We start from the raw sequence: 18,605 nt of genomic DNA on the forward strand, positions 1-18,605 counted from the left end.
GGAGAGGTGTGAAGATGGTGGCCCATAAAAGGCAGGCCCGGTAAGGGCCCAAGGCCTGGGCTTGTGAACCGCCGTAGGAAGATTTGCTCTGTAAGGCATGATTAAGTAGAAACCGAGCCAGCCACGTTGTGTGAGCCGACCGGGGCTCTGTAAACCTCCGGGTCTCTACTTGTGTATATAAAGGTGAGACCCGACGGCGGGTTAACTCAAGAAACAAGCAATCGAGAACTAGGTCAAGCGTATTCGCTCCCTTGTAATCGAAACTCAAGCAATACAACTAGAAGCAGGACGTAGGCTTTTACCTCGTTGAGAGGGGCCGAACCTGGGTAAACTCCTTGTGTCCTTTATCCAGTTTGATCCCTTCAAGCTAACCTAGTTGTGATGGCTCCACACCTAAGTCCTTTCACTAGGGCATCTATCGCGACAAATCCACGACAGTTGGCGCCCACTGTGGGGCCAGAGCACAGTGGTTTCGAGTTCTTGAAGGGCAGCTTCTCAGGGATCAAGGGATACACCGTGGGCCGGATGACCAAGAGTCACCGCGGCAAGATCTACATCGACGTTGCTGGATGGATCCCAGAAGGAGATTCAATCGAATACGGGTACCGGGTCCCCTTCGGCGGAATCCACATTTTCATCGGTAAGATTGGTGAGTCTGGGCCTGAGCCGAACGTCTGCATCGACACCATTGAGATAGTTCGACGCTCGAGACCCGCCAAGGTCCAGCCCGGCCGGAAGAGAGCCTTCATGGGCTTTATTCATGGAGCAGATCTCGAAGAAGGTTCAATGTCAGGTGGAGAGACAACCATCTACTCAGGTGATGAGTCCTCAACTGGTGAAACCAAATCGATCTATCAATTGTAAGATGACGGCCTTGGGGGTTGTTTTGATGGCGACAATATTTCAGACCCCTATGAACCGCCGAGCAGGGTTGCTATCTTCATGGCCAGTACGCAATAGATGTTGAATTCATTGACTACTACAGCTCTAGCCTCTAGTTCAAAGGCTGCGGCGATGGCCGGGGTGAGCGGCCCTGTGCACCCGCCGGCTCAGGTCTTATCTGAGCTCTTGGATGCTTTGGCGACTCTCTTAGTGGCAAAAGTAACCCTGGAGACTGAAGCACAACATAAGGTGGAAGTCACGAAATTGTGGGATGAGGTAGCTCAGGCTAAGGAGGATCTTAATGCTAAGAGTGCTAGGATGGCAACAGAGTGAGCCAGATTGGAAACTGAGTCACAAAAGATTCAAGCAGAAGCTTTCTGGTTAAATTTGGACCAAAATGCATCAAATGTTGTCTTACGCAGATAACAGAGCGTCTACCTTCACAATTCGAGGAAAGAAATCTTTTCAATACACCCGGGGAAGGACCGAGTAACCTGCCCGGTGTGACCCGGGCTGCCGAAGCGCCGGTAACCAGGGTAACAGCTCAACCGCGTGTTACAGACCCGCCTCGTTTGAACACAACCCTTCCTCGGCAAGTGTTAACACCTCTAGGTCATTTTTCCAACCCTCTGGATAACATGATTGCCGCGGCTTCGCGGCTGGCAGCTCTTCCAGTGGAAGGCAAGTCTCCCGCTGCGGTCGAGACCCGAAAAGAAGTGGAGCTTCTTCAAACATCGGTAGTCCAACATGCGGCTTACTCATACAGCCGTGAGCGAATTCATTCAACTCCACACCCCAGCCGAAGTTATAGCCGTCGCATTCAGTCGCCGACGGTTTCCAGCAGCAAGCGGCGTCAGAAACAAACCGCGTGGGCATGATCTGCCGCGTGATGATAACAATGTTCAGGCTTTGATGGATCAGGCTAGGGCACATCAAGAGGAGGAGGTGGCGGTTCAGTTAGCAGCTCATTAACAGCTCCAGCGTAACCCTTCGTCGTCTGTAGAAGCCGGGATGATTTCTAGGACAGTAGGGGTGCCATGCGTAGCACCGGCTCTTCGCAATGAGCGGTTGCTTAATGATACGTCTCCAACGTATCTATAATTTTTGATTGTTCCATGCTATATTATATCCTGTTTTGGACATTACTGGGCTTTATTATACACTTTTATATTATTTTTGGGACTAACCTATTAACCGGAGGCCCAGCCCAGAATTGCTGTTTTTTTGCCTATTTCAGAGTTTCGCAGAAAAAGAATATCAAACGGAGTCCAAACGGAATAAAACCTTCGGGAACGTGATTTTCGGAACGAACATGATCCAGAGGATTTGAAACCTACGTCAAGACATCAACCAGGAAGGCACGAGGTAGGGGGGCACGCCTACCCCCCCAGGCGCGCTCTCCACCCTCGTGGGGCCCATGTTGCTCCACCGACGTACTTCTTCCTCCTATATATACCTACGTACCCCCAAACTACCAGATACGGAGCCAAAACCCTAATTCCACCGCCGTAAATTTCTGTATCCGTGAGATCCCATCTTGGGGCCTTTTCCGGAGCTCCGCCAGAGGGGGCATCGATCACGGAGGGCTTCTACACCAACACCATAGCCTCTCCGATGAAGTGTGAGTAGTTTACTTCAGACCTTCGGGTCCATAGTTATTAGCTAGATGGCTTCTTCTCTCTTTTTGGATCTCAATACAAAGTTCTCCCCCTCTCTTGTGGAGATCTATTCGATGTAATCTTCTTTTTGCGGTGTGTTTGTTGAGACCGATGAATTGTGGGTTTATGATCAAGTTTATCCATGAACAATATTTGAATCTTCTCTGAATTCTTTTATGTATGATTGGTTATCTTTGCAAGTCTCTTCGAATTATCAGTTTGGTTTGGCCTACTAGATTGATCTTTCTTGCAATGGGAGAAGTGCTTAGCTTTGGGTTCAATTTTGTGGTGTCCTTTCCCAGTGACAGTAGGGGCAGCAAGGCACGTATTGTATTGTTGCCGTCGAGGATAACAAGATGGGTTCTATATCATATTGCATGAGTTTATCCCTCTACATCATGTCATCTTGCTTAAAGCATTACTCTGTTCTCTTGAACTTAATACTCTAGATGCATGCTGGATAGCGGTTGATGTGTGGAGTAATAGTAGTAGATGCAGAAAGGAGTCGGTCTACTTGTCTCAGATGTGATGCCTATATACATGATCATACCTAGATATTCTCATAACTATGCTCAATTCTGTCAATTTCTCAATAGTAATTTGTTTACCTACCATAATACTTATGCTCTCAAGAGAAGCCACTAGTGATACCTATAGCCCCCGGGTCTATTTTCCATCATATTAATCTTCCGTCAACAAGCTATTTCCTTTTCCGTTTATCTTGCTTTCTTTACTTTGCATCTTTATCATAAAAATACCAAAAATATTATCTTATCATATCTATCAGATCTCACTTTCGTAAGTGACCGTGAATGGATTGACAACCCCTTTATTGCGTTGGTTGCGAGGATTTTATTTGTATGTGTAGGTGCGAGGGACTCGCATGTGACCTCCTACTAGATTGATACCTTGGTTCTCAAAAACTGAGGGAAATACTTACGCTACTTTGCTGCATCACCCTTTCCTCTTCAAGGGAAAACCAACGCCGTGCTCAAGTGGTAGCAAGAAGGATTTCTGGCGCCGTTGTCGAGGAGTCTACACAAAAGTCAACATACCAAGTACCCATCACAAACCCTTATCTCCCGCATTACATTATTTGCCATTTGCCTCTCATTTTCCTCTCCCCCACTTTACCCTTGCCATTTTATTCGCCCTCTCTCTTCGTCCTCCTTCTCTTTCTCTATTTGCCTCTTTTTGCCCGTCTCTTGTTTGCTCGTGTGTCGGATTGTTTGCTTGTCACGATGGCTCAAGATAATACCAAATTGTGTGACTTTACCAATACCAACAACAATGATTTTATTAGCACTCTGATTGCTCCTCTTACCGATGTTGAATCTTGTGAAATTAATGCTGGTTTGCTGAATCTTGTCATGAAAGATCCGTTTTCTCAACTTTGTTGATTTGTGTGATACGCAAAATAAGAAAGATGTGGACAATGATATTGTTAAATTGAAGCTATTTCATTTTTCGCTTAGAGATTGTGCTAAAGCTTGGTTTTCATCTTTGCCTAAAAATAGTATTGATTCATGGAATAAGTGCAAAGATGCTTTTATCTCAAAGTATTTTCCTCCTGCTAAGATCATCTCTCTTAGAAACAATACCATGAATTTTAAGCAACTTGCTCATGAACATGTTGCACAAGCTTGGGAGAGGATGAAATTAATGGTACGTAATTGCCCTACACATGGTTTGAATTTGTGGATGATTATACAATTTTTTATGCCAGATTGAACTTTGCTTCTAGAAATCTTTTAGATTCGGCCGCGGGAGGCAATTTTATGGAAATCACTTTAGGATAAGCTACTAAACTCCTAGATAATATTATGGTTAATTATTCTCAATGGCACACTGAAAGATCTACTAATAAGAAAGTGCATGCGATAGAAGAAATTAATGTTTTGAGTGGAAAGATGGATGAACTTATGAAATTATTTGCTAATAAAAGTGTTTCTTCTGATCCTAATGATATGCCTTTGTCTACTTTAATTGAGAATAATAATGAATCTATGGATGTGAATTTTGTTGGTAGGAATAATTTTGGTAACAACGCGTATAGAGGAAACTTTAATCCTAGGCCGTATCCTGGTAATTCCTCTAATAATTATGGTAATTCCTACAACAATTCTTATGGAAATTTTAATAAGATACCCTCTGATTTTGAATCTAATATTAAAGAATTTATTACTTCGCAAACGAATTTCAATGCTTTGATTGAAGAAAAATTGCTTAATATTGATGAGTTGGCTAGGAACGTTGATAGAATTTCTCTTGATATTGATTCTTTGGAACTTAGATCTAGTCCACCTAAGCATGATATCAATGAGTCTCTCAAAGCCATGAGAATTTCCATTGATGAGTGCAAAGAGAGAACCGCTAGGATGCGTGCTAAGAAAGATTGCTTTATAAAAGCGTGTTCTTCTAGTTTCCATGATAATAAAGATGAAGATCTAAAAGTTATTGATGTGTCCCCTATTAAATCTTTGTTTTGCAATATGAATCTTGATAATGATCGGACTGAATATGATCCACCTGTTGGTGTACTAGAGTAGGGGTACCCCAGTATCCCGAACTTGTGCACGGGCAGTCGCATCATCCCGCGGCAAGGCTTGCCGGGTGACCGCCAAGGTCCTCCGTGGTTCCTTTGGAGCCATTCAAGGACAAAGTATCCAAGCCAAGGAGACAAGACCCCGGCAAGAGGAGCTTGCTGGGAAGGCCAACCAAGGCATCTCAAGGAACTTGCCGCGACGCGCCATGCGTCCCGGCAAGGCCCCGTGAGCGACAAGCTCCCGAACGCGACAAGACAACGACCGCGGCAAGGCGCTTGCCGCGGCAAGCCACCACTCTGTGTCCGCGCTCCAGCACATCCACCAACGTGTCGCTCTGGGACCCTTCCAGGCGTACGTGGCGGGAGGCTGTGCAGCCAGCGGTGCGCGGTGGCAAGCGGCGCTGACAAGATTGCCATCGTGGCGAGCGGTGGCGTCCCTGACGGTCCCTTTTGCACTATTTGAGCGACGCAGACAGGCATTTAATGCCCTGGTCCCCTGCCGTCAGGGTTAGGTATGATACACTATAGCAGGTAGCTGTACCAACCGCAACACCTTTCCATTTTTACCCTTGTCTACGTTGCCACCTGTCGGTGACCCCTTGAGCATATAAAAGGAGGCCCATGCGCAACGTAGGGGGGGGGGGAGGAAGGGAACACTCACGCTCGGTCTCGTTAGCGGCTGGGGTGTACTGTAGCACTTCGCGCTCCCGAGCAAGAACTCAATACAAACCACAAAGCAGGAGTAGGGTTTTACGCATCCATGCGGCCCGAACCTGGGTAAACTGCTCGTGTGCTTCGCCTCGATCCGCTCTTCGTGCGACCCTCGCCCCCGCCGAACCGAAAGGGACTCGGTCCGCCGGTCCCATAGGTGCTCATGGGTTAGTCCCCCGACATCCTTGGCGTGCCAAGTAGGGGTGTCGAGGTTGTGTGAACCAGATCCGGCGTTCACACGAGCTAGATCTTCATCATCTTCATCGACATGCCGCCGAAGAAGAAGGCTTCGGAGGCGGCTGCTCCGTCCGCGCCGAACCCACCACCGCCGGAGCAAACGGCTGATGGGGCAGACGCCGGCGGAAGAACGGGCGTCGACAAGGGAGCTCACGGTGCTGCCAGGTCCAAGGACAAGGCTGCGCTGCCCATCGGCGGCGTAGCCGGCTCCCACAACGACCGGGCGCACTCCAAGACCTCGGCATCCGTACATGCACCGCGCCCATCTCAGGAGGCGCGGGACCGGCAGCGTCATGGTACTCACGGTACCATGCATTTGCTGGACCAAGATCGAGCTGGTGGATCTCGGAGTGCTCAAGACCAGCATGCACGCCAACATGCTGGCACGAGCGAGGCACGGTCGCCTGGACGGGATATTGCTCCTTCTAACATAGTTAGAAGTCCGAGCATATCCCGCTCCTCGCACCGTTCGCCACCGCCACCCGCAACTACAGCAGAAGCTTTGGCGTGAGCTCAACTGCTCCTGGACTACCCTCCAACGGCAGACAAGATCGACGACTGGAGGGCCACCATTCAGAGTCTCATCGGCTTCGCCAACGGCGACATTCAACGGCAGCCGAGCACGTCGCAGCCGCGGCAAGTCAGCCAGGCACGAGCCGGTGGCGACAAGACCGGTGGGGGTGCAACCACTGTGCACTCTCCGCCCCGAAGGCCAAGATCGCCGACTCGCCGGATCCACCTCGAAAGCGACTCCACCGCGTCATCGGATCCACGAGCTCGTCGCGATCAGCGCCAAGTTCTTCACGAACGACAGCAAGAAGACGCTCGTACTCGCATTGAGCGCCGAAGAGAAGCGCGACGTCAATCGGACCAGCGCGCTGGGCCCTCTGTCGACATGCATGCGCCAGGGGAACCAGGCGACTTGCCGTACGCGGCAGGTTGCCCTGCGTTTACTCATGAGCTGCGGCAAGTCTAGTGGCCCAGCACGAAGAATTTCAAGCCAGACGTACCAGAGAAGTACGACGGCAAGTCGCATCCGTCGGAGTTCCTCAGCATCTACACCATCGCGGTGCAGGCTGCCGGGGGGCGGGACGACAAGATCCTTGCCAACTACTTCCCGCTGGTGCTCAAGCCCAACGTCAGGTCCTGGCTCATGCACTTGCCGGACAACTCCATATCCTCCTGGGCAGACCTATGCCATCAGTTTGTCGGCGCCTTTACAGGCGGCCACAATACCTCATGGCCAAGAGAGTGACCTTCATCTGCTCGCCCAGAAGGAAGGAGAGCCCCTGCGCAAGTACATTTAGAGATTCAGCCGTGTACAGCACAACATCCCAGATGTCCATCCTGCCGCGGTCATCAGCGCGTTCCATCAGAACGTGCGTAACCGCAGGATGCGGGAGGAGATGGCGATGTGCAAGATCAGAGACGTCAGTGAGCTGTATGCCCTGGCCGACAAGTGTGCATGTGCTGAGGAAGGGAGGAAACTCCCCGGAGAGAATATAGGAGCAGGAGGATTTGACAGCGAGGATGCTGCCCCGGCAAAGAAAAACCGGCGGCGGAACAACAGGAAGAAGAAAGGCAAAGATGTGCTAGTCATTGAGCAGTCCGGCAATGAAGGTGGCGCCAAGAAAGCCAAAGCTGGTAGCTCCGGCAAGGAGATTGCCGCATGCACCAACTGCCAGACTGTGGCGGTCACCGACAAGCAGTACTGCAAGATCCACCGCACCAAGGGCCATGACCTCCAGAGCTGCAAGAAGGTCGAGCAGCTTGTCCAGCAGCAAAAGGCTGAATACGAGCAACGCGACAAGGAGAGGGCCCAAGGAAGCGCTGGAGAATCCGGCAAGAAGCGCGCCGGCCGGGGAGGACGCCGTGGCAAGGCCAAGCAGCGGCAAGGAGACAGACCTCCCCGCGGCCGCAACAAGGATGAAGATAACGACGACGACGAAGACATGGATGGTGTCGAGACCAGTGAGCAGGAGTTCTAGAAAGCCACAGAGGTCTTGTGCGTTGACGGCGGTGCTTCTCTGCATACTTCGCACCGCCAACTCAAGCAGTGGGTGCGGGAAGTCAATGCGGCGGAACCACCTGTCGAGTCACGCAAGCTTCTGAAATGGTCCAGCACGCCTATCATCTTTGATATTGAGGACCACCCTGATCGCACAACTGCGATCGGGTGCTTGCCGATGTTGGTTTCACCAACTATCCGCAACCTCAAGGTCACTAAGATGCTAGTTGACGGCGGGGCCGGCTTGAACCTAATCTCCTCCGCTGTACTCCAGAGACTCCAGATCCCTGACAGCGAGCTTGAAGAGACCGGCACATTCCAAGGAATCAACCCGGGAAGGAGCAAGCCGAAGGGGAAGGTCACGTTGCCAGTAACATTTGGCAACAAGGTGAACTTCAGGACTGAGAGGGTCACTTTTGACGTTGCCGATTTTCCATTTCCTTACAATGGGATACTCGGCCGTCCAGCACTCGCCAAGTTCATGGCAGCCTCTCACTACGCATACAACATGCTGAAGATGCCAGGCCTGATAAGCGTCATCTCTGTCCCTGGCGACAAGAAGGATGCTCTTATCTGCGCCGACAAGATCTACCGGGAAGCGGCAGCCGCAACAGATCGCAAGTCACCTGCCGTTGAAGCTCCCGGGGGGAAGAAGAAGACCAAGTCCGGCAAGAGTTCTGATGCCCACTCCGGCAAGCGCACCTCTTCGGAGTGCTGCGCTGCCATCGAGGACGCACCATCGAGCTCCACCGGCAAGTGTAAGAAGACAATGGCAGCTCCGCCAGAGACCAAGAAGGTGTCCGCCAAGGAGGACGGCACTGGTGGTACCTTCACCATCAGTGCCACTCTCGACCCTAAATAGGAAAGCGCGCTCATTGCTTTCCTACGGGCGAACGTCGACGTGTTTGCGTGGCAACCGTCTGACATCCCCGGTGTACCCAGGAAAGTAATTGAGCACCATCTTGCCGTTTGTCCTCATGCGCGGCCCGTCAAGCAGAAGGTCAGGAAGCAAGCAGTGGAGCGCCAAGAATTCATCGCAGAAGAGATCAAGAAGTTGGAAGCAGCAGGCCTTGTCAGAGGAGTGCTCCATCCTACGTGGTTGGCCAATCCTGTAGTTGTGCGCAAGGCGAACGGGAAATGGAGACTTTGTATCGACTTTACCGATGTTAACAAAGCTTGTCCCAAAGACCCATTTCCTTTGCCGCGCATTGACCAGATTGTTGACTCCACGGCCGGATGTGACTTGCTTTCATTTCTTGACGCATACTCAGGATACCATCATATCTTCATGGCGGAAGAGGATGAGGAGAAGACCGCATTCATCACTCCATGTGGCACGTACTGTTTCATACGGATGCCTTTCGGTTTAAAAAATGCTGGTTCAACATTTGCAAGGATAGTCCATGTCGCTCTTGAGCCACAAATACACAGAAATGTGGAAGCCTACATGGATGACATAGTGGTCAAGAGCAAGGACAAGGCAACTCTGATTCAAGATTTAGACGAGACCTTTGCAAATCTGCGCAAGATCAGCCTCAAGCTCAACCCCGAGAAGTGTGTGTTTGGAGTCTCCTCCGGCAAGCTTCTCGGGTTCTTCGTGTCTCAGTGGGGAATCGAAGCCAATCCCGACAAGATCAAGGCCATTGAGCAGATTGAAGCACCAAAGCGCGTCAAGGATGTACAAAGACTTGCCGGTTGCGTGGCTGCTCTCAGCAGGTTTATCTCTAGGTCTGCTGAGCGCGCCCTGCCGTTTTTCAAAATATTGAAAAAGGCAGGTCCAATGAAATGGACTCCGGAAGCGGAGGCTGCGCTGCAAGACTTGAAGAGATACCTGTCCTCCACTCCAACACTTGTCGCACCTAAGCCACAAGAGAAGTTGCTGCTGTATATAGTGGCAACCAATCAAGTGGTTAGTGCTGCGTTAGTAGCAGAGAGGGAGGCAGATGACGAGCCAGCAACCACGGCAGGCGCATCCAGCGACAAGCAGGGGGCTTCCCCGACAAGCTCTGGTCCCGACAAGGATGGATCTGCGCAGACGCGCGAGGAGATACAGAAGAGAATGGTACAGCGCCCAGTTTACTTTGTCAGTTCCCTTCTGCAGGGGGCTAGGTCAAGGTACTCTGGCGTGCAGAAATTGCTTTTCGGCCTTCTCATGGCCTCGAGAAAGCTGCGCCATTACTTTCAAGCACATGAGATCACAGTTGTCACTAGTTTTCCGCTGAAGAAGATACTACAGAATCCAGAAGCGACAGGCAGGATTGTTGAGTGGGCATTGGAACTGTCAAGCTTTGGCCTCAAGTTTGAGAGTACTTCAACTATCCAAAGCAGAGCATTGGCAGAATTCATAGCAGAATGGACGCCAACACCAGATGAAGAAATTCCAGAAACAAGCATCCCCGTCGAGGAAGCAAGCAAAGAGTGGCTGATGTACTTTGATGGTGCCTTTTCGCTGCAAGGCGCCGGCGCTGGCGTGCTGCTTGTCGCACCCACCGGAGAGCACCTCAAGTACGTAGTCCAGATGCACTTTCCCAAGGAGCAAGCAACAAACAATACTACAGAGTATGAAGGCTTGCCTGCCGGTCTTAGGATCGCGGCAGACCTTGGGATCAAGAAGCTCATTGTCAGGGGTGACTCGCAGCTTGTCGTCCGCCAAGTGAACAAGAGCTATCAGAGTACGTTGATGGAAGCCTACGTCGACGAAGTGAGAAAGCTAGAAGAGCACTTTGACGGCCTACAGATGGAGCATGTTCCAAGAGCTCAGAACGCCATTGCCGATGGCCTATCAAAGTGTGCCGCACTTAAGTTACCTGTGGAACCAGGGATCTTTGTGCTCAAGCTGACTCAACCGTCTGTAACGCCATCAACTGGACAGAGCAAGAAGAGGAAGTTGATTTCTGGTGACTATCTTCCGGCAGAGCTTCCCGAAGCCGCAGCCAAGAAGGTCCCCAAGATCAACGCCAAGAGTGCTGAGGAGCAGTTTGCTCCGGCAAGCCCTAGGGTTTGTTCCGTTGAAGCACAAAATCCCGACAAGTTTTGCTCCGGCAAGCTTGCCGGGGGGGAACGTCAAGCTCCGGCAGAGCCGCAGGTTCTCGCCGTAGAAGCGGATGTTCCCGCAGCAGCAGATTTGCCTTTAGTCCTTGTTGTCGAGCCACAAGCTCCAGCATGGACACAGCAGATTGTCCGTTTCCTTCAGACATGAGAACTTCCCGAAGAGCAAGCAGAAGCGGAAAGAGTAGCCCGGCAGTCAAGTATGTACCAGTTTGTCGACAACACACTGTACAGAAGAAGACTCAACGGTGTGAAATTGAAGTGTATTCACCGGGAAGACGGACAAAAGCTGTTGGCAGAGATACATGGAGGCATATGTGGTCACCACATTGGAGCAAGAGCACTTGCCGGCAAAGCATTCCGGCAAGGTTTCTTTTGGCCGACAGCCCTCCAGGATGCAACTGCACAAGTAACCAAGTGTGAAGCGTGCCAGTTCCATTCCAAGCAGATACACCAACCAGCTCAAGCTCTCCAGACGATCCCTTTATCCTGGCCATTTTCGGTCTGGGGGCTCGACATCCTCGGCCCCTTTCCCCGAGCAGTCGGGGGCTTTGAGTACTTGTACGTTGCAATCGACAAGTTCACAAAGTGGCCGGAAGTGGAAGCAGTAAGGAAGGTGACAGCACAGTCAGCAGTCAAGTTCTTCAGGTCGATTGTTTGCCGCTTCGGGATCCCTAACAGGATAATCACCGACAATGGTACACAATTCACGAGCCGCACCTTCATGCAGTACGTCCAAGATCTTGGCGCCAAGGTCTGCTTTGCTTCTGTTGTTCACCCAAGAAGCAACGGTCAAGCGGAGAGGGCAAATGCTGAAGTGCTGCGTGGGCTCAAGACCAGGACTTTCGACAGGCTGCACAAGTGCGGAAGAAACTGGATCGAGGAGCTGCCGGTGGTTCTTTGGTCGATCAGGACGACGCCAAATCGAGCCACTGGCCAGACACCTTTCGCTCTAGTCTATGGAGCAGAGGCAGTTCTCCCCACGGAACTCGTATACGGGTCCCCTCGAGTGCTCGCTTATGATGAGCTTGAGCAAGAGTAGCTGCGACAAGATGACGCGCTACTCCTTGAGGAAGACCGTCTTCAGGCTGCTGTACGAGCTGCTCGCTACCAGCAAGCTTTGCGCCGCTACCATAGCCGCAAAGTTAACGCCAGAAGTCTCGAGGAAGGCGACCTTGTTCTTCGGCGTGTTCAGTCCGCCAAGAATTCCAACAAGTTGACGCCGAAGTGGGAAGGCCCTTACCGGGTGAGTCACTAGGCCTGGCGCTGTCCGCCTTGAGACCGAAGATAGCATTCCGGTGAGCAATTCCTGGAACATTGAGCATCTTCGTAAGTTTTACCCGTAAGGCACGGTTGCCGGAACCTATTCCGGCAACCACCTTTTGTACAAGTCTTGCCGCTGTTGCATGTAATCCTTTGTACAAAGCCGGGCGCAGACCCCATGTATAAGTAAAGCTCATATGCTCAGCACATCTTGTCAATTTCATGCTTTCTATTTTTTGCATATGTGATCTGACACTTTGTGCAGCACCTACTCCCCGGTAAGCAATAAAGAGCCGTAAGGCTCCATATCTTTATTTTCTCCTCTTTCTTTTTTCTCAAGGAAAGGAAGGTTCCCTCGCCCACAAGTTTGCTGGGGGGGAAAGGAGAAGACAATGGTATGGACCAGGCGTTGTTCAAGAAAGTTTCGCCTTACCGGGAAGCAAACAACAGAAAAGCTAAGTTGCCAAAGTTTGAGCAATCAGATTTTTTTTTAAAATTTTTAAGTTATCTCCCTTGAACGACCGCACTTTGTATGGAAAACCTGTGCGCGGAGGAACCAACTCGTAGCTAGTTGCGCCCTTACTTTGTTTTGAGTCCGCTCAACAACTTAAGTGAGCTGCGACTAGTTGCGACAAGGTTTCTTGTCGGTAGCGGCACCGCCAGCAGGCTGCTGACGTCCCGCACTCAGCGCTCGCGGCTAAGGTGCCTGCACCGGCAAGTTCCCTAAAAGCATAGGGCAAAAACATACAAAGGGAGGAATCAAGTAAAGGGAATAACATTGCAATCATTACCCGGAATAGAGTTATATTACAAGGTAGCTTGTCGCGGCTCTAACAGATTGTTCTCATAACATGACCAGTAGTGACAAGAAAAGAAGGAAACGGGCGGCCTAGTCTACGCGATCGCCCTCAATCCTCTTGATCCCGCTCACCTTATCCACAATGGGTGCGACAAGGGTCTTGAGCGCCTCCAGATCAGCATTCGGCGGCAGGGTCTTGAGGACGTTGGTGAGGTTGAGGCCCGGGTTGCGGAAGGCCACCTTCACCAACACCTTTTGAAGAGCTCCCGCGCAGATCTTGCGCGACTCGTCGGCCAGCTGCTTTGGGATCTTCTCCCGGAGCCGCTGGAGGGCCGTCGCTACGCCTTTGAAGAACAAGGTGAGCTTGGCGCTGGATTGGAGGTTCTCATCAGAGGGATACCCGAGATCCTCCACCCCCAGCTGCGCCAGCTCCCTGTCGATATCTGCGGCAGCATTCACGAGACCCTCCGTCCAGCGCTCCACTTTCTCCCTAAAAGCATTCTGGGCGGCGGCAGCACTCGCCAGCAGCGCCTTGTCGCCCTTGATCTCCTCCTTCAAGGCTACCTCCTGCTCCCTAGCACCGTCCAGCGTCTTGGTCAAAGTGGTCAGCTTCAACTCAAGATCTGCGTTGGAGTCCTTGGCGGCGCTAAGCTCTTTGCCCTTCTCGGCGAGACGAACCTGCAGCTCTGAGTTGCTGTGGGCGTCCTTCTCCCGCTCACGCTTGAGCGCGGCAAGCTCTTCACCACTCGCCTTGAGATCGGCCTCCAGCTACGCCACCTTCGTCTCCAGCTCCTTCTTGGCGGCCTCGGCAACTGCGGCAGCATCCTCTGCTTGCTTAACGGCTCCGCCAAATTTTTGCTCACGCGCGGCAAGCTCCTCCTCGTGGCTGTCGAGGTTAACATTCCGCTGCACCAGCTCGCCCTCCTGCGCAGACAGCTTCTCAGCGGCAAGCCGCTGTTGCTCTTCAACTTCGGCCTTCTCGAGGAAGAAGGCCTTCTGCTCTTCGGCGAGTTGCTCCCGCTCCTCTGCTAGGGACCGGAGAGCTTCCTGGTTGAGACCCCGGAGCTCCTCCATGCGCTTCTCGATGTCCACTCCCGCCTTCGCGACAAGCGCCTCGCGGGATTCCAGCTTGGCTTGCCGCGCGCGGTAGAGCGACAACAGCTTCCGCAGCAGCCGCTCCTCCTCAAGCTCGCCGCTGCTGCTGCTCGGCGCATCAACTAGCGTCAGCCCAGCGGAGGCGAGCACCTCTCCATCAAAGCTCTCTCCCTCGACCGGCGCCCTGGAGCTTGACGCCCAGGGGAGGTTGATGAAGAGGCCATCGCCGGCCTTCAAGTAGACGCCTGGCTGGGGCTCTTCGGAGCCTGGCGCTGCGGCAGCGGTGGACGGGTCGGCGGTCGACGTAGCGCTTGGCGCTCCTGCGGCCTCAGGGCCGTCAGTGCGATCGCCAGACTCCTCGCCAGCTGCTGCGGCGGCAGCTTTGGTGGCCTCGTCGCCGGCGGGATCATCAGCGCCGGCTGCTTCTTCAGTGGCAGCGGCGTCGTCGGCAGCAACCTCGGTCTCCATCGGCTCCGCAGCAGATGGGTCTGATGGCCGGAAAAGTGAGAAAGGTCAAGCAAATACCCAAAAAGAAGAAGAACCCAAGGGAAGCTTTGAAGAGAAGATTACCTGTACTGGGTTCGGCAGTCGTAGTCTCCGCCGCCGGGGGGACGCTGGTGCTGTCCCTTGCCGGAGAACTCTCCCTTGCCGGAGGACTCTCCCTTGGCATTTCGGGGGCGGCCTCTGGGCGCTCCTGGTGGGGCTGCTACGCTCCTACACAAACCAACAGTTAGATGTCAGCAAAGAAAGAGTATCCATGCGCGCCTAGCAGCGGAAAGCGAACCATATACTTACGCTGGGGGCTGCTCTGGAGAACAGTTGCCGGGTCTGGCAAGGTTGTCTCGGATGCACCCCCTGCTGTCGCGGATGGTTCGTCCTCGATGAAAATCACCGGGACCTTGGCTCTCTTTGCTGCTCTCTGGGCCAGAGTCCTAAAAAGGAATAAGTTCAGAGTAAAGCAAATGAGATACAAGACAAAACAGCAAGAATTGAAGAACTACAAGTACAACAAGAGAATCTTACTCTTCTTCTTCCTCGTCGGAGCTGAACGCGGAGAAGTCGAAGTCCGGCTCACGTCCGGCGTGAGGAGGCGGAGGAGTAGTTTCCCTTGGCCGCTTGGCGGGAACAGTGGCGGTGGTCTGAGACGACCCCGCTCCGGCTGCCGCCGCGGCGTGAGAAGCGGCAGGAGCAGAAGCGGTGGTCCGGGTGGACCCCGCTCCAGTTGCCGCAGCAGCGTGAGGTGCTCCCGCAGCAACAGTGCTTGCCGCGGTGGAGCGTGTCGCGCGGCGCGGCGACTGTTCACTCGCCCGCTGCCCCGCTACGTCCCCGGCCTTGCGGAGACGCCTTCTTGGTGGGGATGGAGGCTCTGCTTGCGGCGAGCTGCCTGAAGATGAGGAGGAAGAGGAGTCGATCTCCAGCGAGCCGCTCGTATCCTCGGCGGGCTCGCTCGACTCGACGTCATGCCCGGCAAGCTCTTCCCCGCTGGCAAGCCCATCTCGCTCGATACGGCTTGCCGCCTCTGTTGCCTCTGCCTCCTCCATGGTGAATCCAAACTCGCCCCGGCTGCGGCTGCCGCCGCCTCTTCTAGCCTGGTGGCGATGCGTTGCGTCTCCGCATCGGTGGTGTCGCGGGTGAGGCTATTCTTTTCGTCGGAGCGGACCGGCACTTCTACCAAGCCGTCAAAGAACTCCTGCACGACGTCGTCTGCAGGCTCTTGCCAAGTTGGGACAATTCCATGCGAATCACACAGCGACATCATCGCACGGATGCGGTCGAGCGCGGAGTTGTTGCACAGCGGAACGACACCCTTCGGCAACCTGAACACTTCGGGATGTTGAGGGTCGTACTTGAACAGCTCCTGGAGCATCGCGTTAAGCTCCAGAACAGTGAAGTTGAAGTTGAGGCCCGGACGCAGCCTCATGATATCCGCCGCATTCTTGAATTCCCAGGCGGGTCTCCTCCGTTCCTACAGGGGGGCGATACGGCGGCGAAGAAAATCTGCGCCAACAGCGCCTACAGTGAGCCCGGCAAGCCTGAGACGTTGGATCCGGGTGACGGCAATCTTAAGCCTATCATCTTTCGGGGCCACGTCACTCCAATCGCTGCCGCGTGCTACTGGGGCTTGGCGCCGGGCGGTAAACGGCTGCGGGTTCTCCTCGACAATCCAGCACCAGTCTGCTCTCCATTCCTCCCACTTGCCGCGGAACTCTCCCTCCAGATAAGTGTCCTTCTTGCCGGCCGTCGAGATCCAGGCGATTCCGCTGAATAAAGGCTCTCCTCTCTCTACTCGGGGCATAAAGAAGTGGCGAAAAAGGGCTACATTGGGATAGACTCCGACAAAGTTTTCGTAGAGATGTGCGAAAACTGCCATGGTCAGAACAACATTGGGGGTGAAGTCAAGGAGGCGGAACCCGTAGGTGTTCATAATATCGCAGAAAAACTCAGAGAAGGGCGGGCAGAGCCCGCAGTAGAAGAACAAGGCGAAGAAAGGATATCCGTTTGGAGCCATTTTCCAAGCGGCGGCTGGAAGTACCTTCGTGCGCGGATGCGCTCGCGTCTCCGTCGACCAGAAGAGGTAGTAATTCTCCCTCAGCTCCCTCGCGGCGAGCTTGGGGGGGAGATTGCCCGCTCCTTTCGCAGCGCCGCAAGCCGCTGCGCCTCGGTTGACTTCACAACCTTCCCTTTGTCGGCTCTCGGAGCCATGGCGGAAGTGGTGGAGGAGGTCGACGGCGTTGGTGGTGCTGGTGGCGATGGGGGGCGGGGCGCTGCTCTCTTTCAACTTTGGGAAGACGAGGGAGCGGCGGAGGTTTCCGAGATTGGAGTAGCAACCGGCGAAGGGGCGAACTACCTCTGTTTCCCATGCTTATAAAGAGGGAGGGGGCGGACGTTCCGCCTTTCCGAATAAAGAAACCACCCACGATCTATCCCACGACGCCGCATTCAACGCGTGCCGTTCGGGGAGGGCGCGGTAGATACGGGGAGAGATACGGCGTAACCCAGGCCACGCATGCCCGTGCCCTGTTTTGGGCCTGGCCCAATAGCGCTCGGCACCGTGTATGGCCCAGGCCCGGGGGCTCCTGTCGGTGTACTAGAGTAGGGGTACCCTAGTATCCCGAACTTGTGCACGGGCAGTCGTAGCATCCCGCGGCAAGGCTTGCCGGGTGACCGCCAAGGTCCTCCGTGGTTCCTTTGGAGCCATTCAAGGACAAAGTATCCAAGCCAAGGAGACAAGACCCCAGCAAGAGGAGCTTGCCGGGAAGGCCAACCAAGGCATCTCAAGGAACTTGCCGCGACGCGCCACGCGTCCCGGCAAGGCCCGGTGAGCGACAAGCTCCCAGACGCGACAAGACAACGACCGCGGCAAGGCGCTTGCCGCGGCAAGCCACCACTCTGTGTCCGCGCTCCAGCACATCCACCAACGTGTCTCTCTGGGACCCTTCCAGGCGTACGTGGCGGGAGGCTGTGCAGCCAGCGGTGCGCGGTGGCAAGCGGCGCTGACAAGATTGCCATCGTGGCAAGCGGTGGCGTCCCTGACAGTCCCTTTTGCACTATTTGAGCGACACAGACAGGCATTTAATGCCCTGGTCCCCTGCCGTCAGGGTTAGGTATGATACACTGTAGCAGGTAGCTGTACCAACCGCAACACCTTTCCATTTTTACCCTTGTCTACGTTGCCACCTGTCGGTGACCCCTTGAGCATATAAAAGGAGGCGCATGCGCAACGTAGGGGGGGGGGGAGGAAGGGAACACTCACGCTCGGTCTCGTTAGCGGCTGGGGTGTACTGTAGCACTCCGCGCTCCCGAGAAAGAACTCAATACAAACCACAAAGCAGGAGTAGGGTTTTACGCATCCGTGCGGCCCGAACCTGGGTAAACTGCTCGTGTGCTTTGCCTCGATCCGCTCTTCGTGCGACCCTCGCCCCCGCCGAACCAAAAGGGACTCGGTCCGCCGGTCCCATAGGTGCTCGTGGGTTAGTTCCCCGACACCACCTTTACCTAGAAGACGTTCCAAAAATTCAGAGTCTTTAGATCTTGATGCTAAAATTGTTAAAAGTGGGATTGAAGAAGTCAAAACTTTAAATATCAATGAACCCACTATTTTGGATCTCAAGGAATTTAATTATGATAATTGCTCTTTGATAGATTGTATTTCCTTGTTGCAATCCGTGCTAAATTCTCCTCATGCTTATAGTCAAAATAAAGCCTTTACCAAACATATCGTTGATGCTCTGATGCAATCTTATGAAGAAAAACTTGAGCTGGAAGTTTCTATCCCTAGAAAACTTTATGATGAGTGGGAACCTACTATTAAAATTAAAATTAAAGATCATGAGTGCTATGCTTTGTGTGATTTGGGTG

Source organism: Triticum urartu, chromosome 2A (genome assembly GCF_056163025.1).
Source record: "Triticum urartu cultivar PI428250 chromosome 2A, HENAU_Tu73, whole genome shotgun sequence".
In the NCBI taxonomy this organism is placed as follows: Eukaryota; Viridiplantae; Streptophyta; class Magnoliopsida; order Poales; family Poaceae; genus Triticum; species Triticum urartu.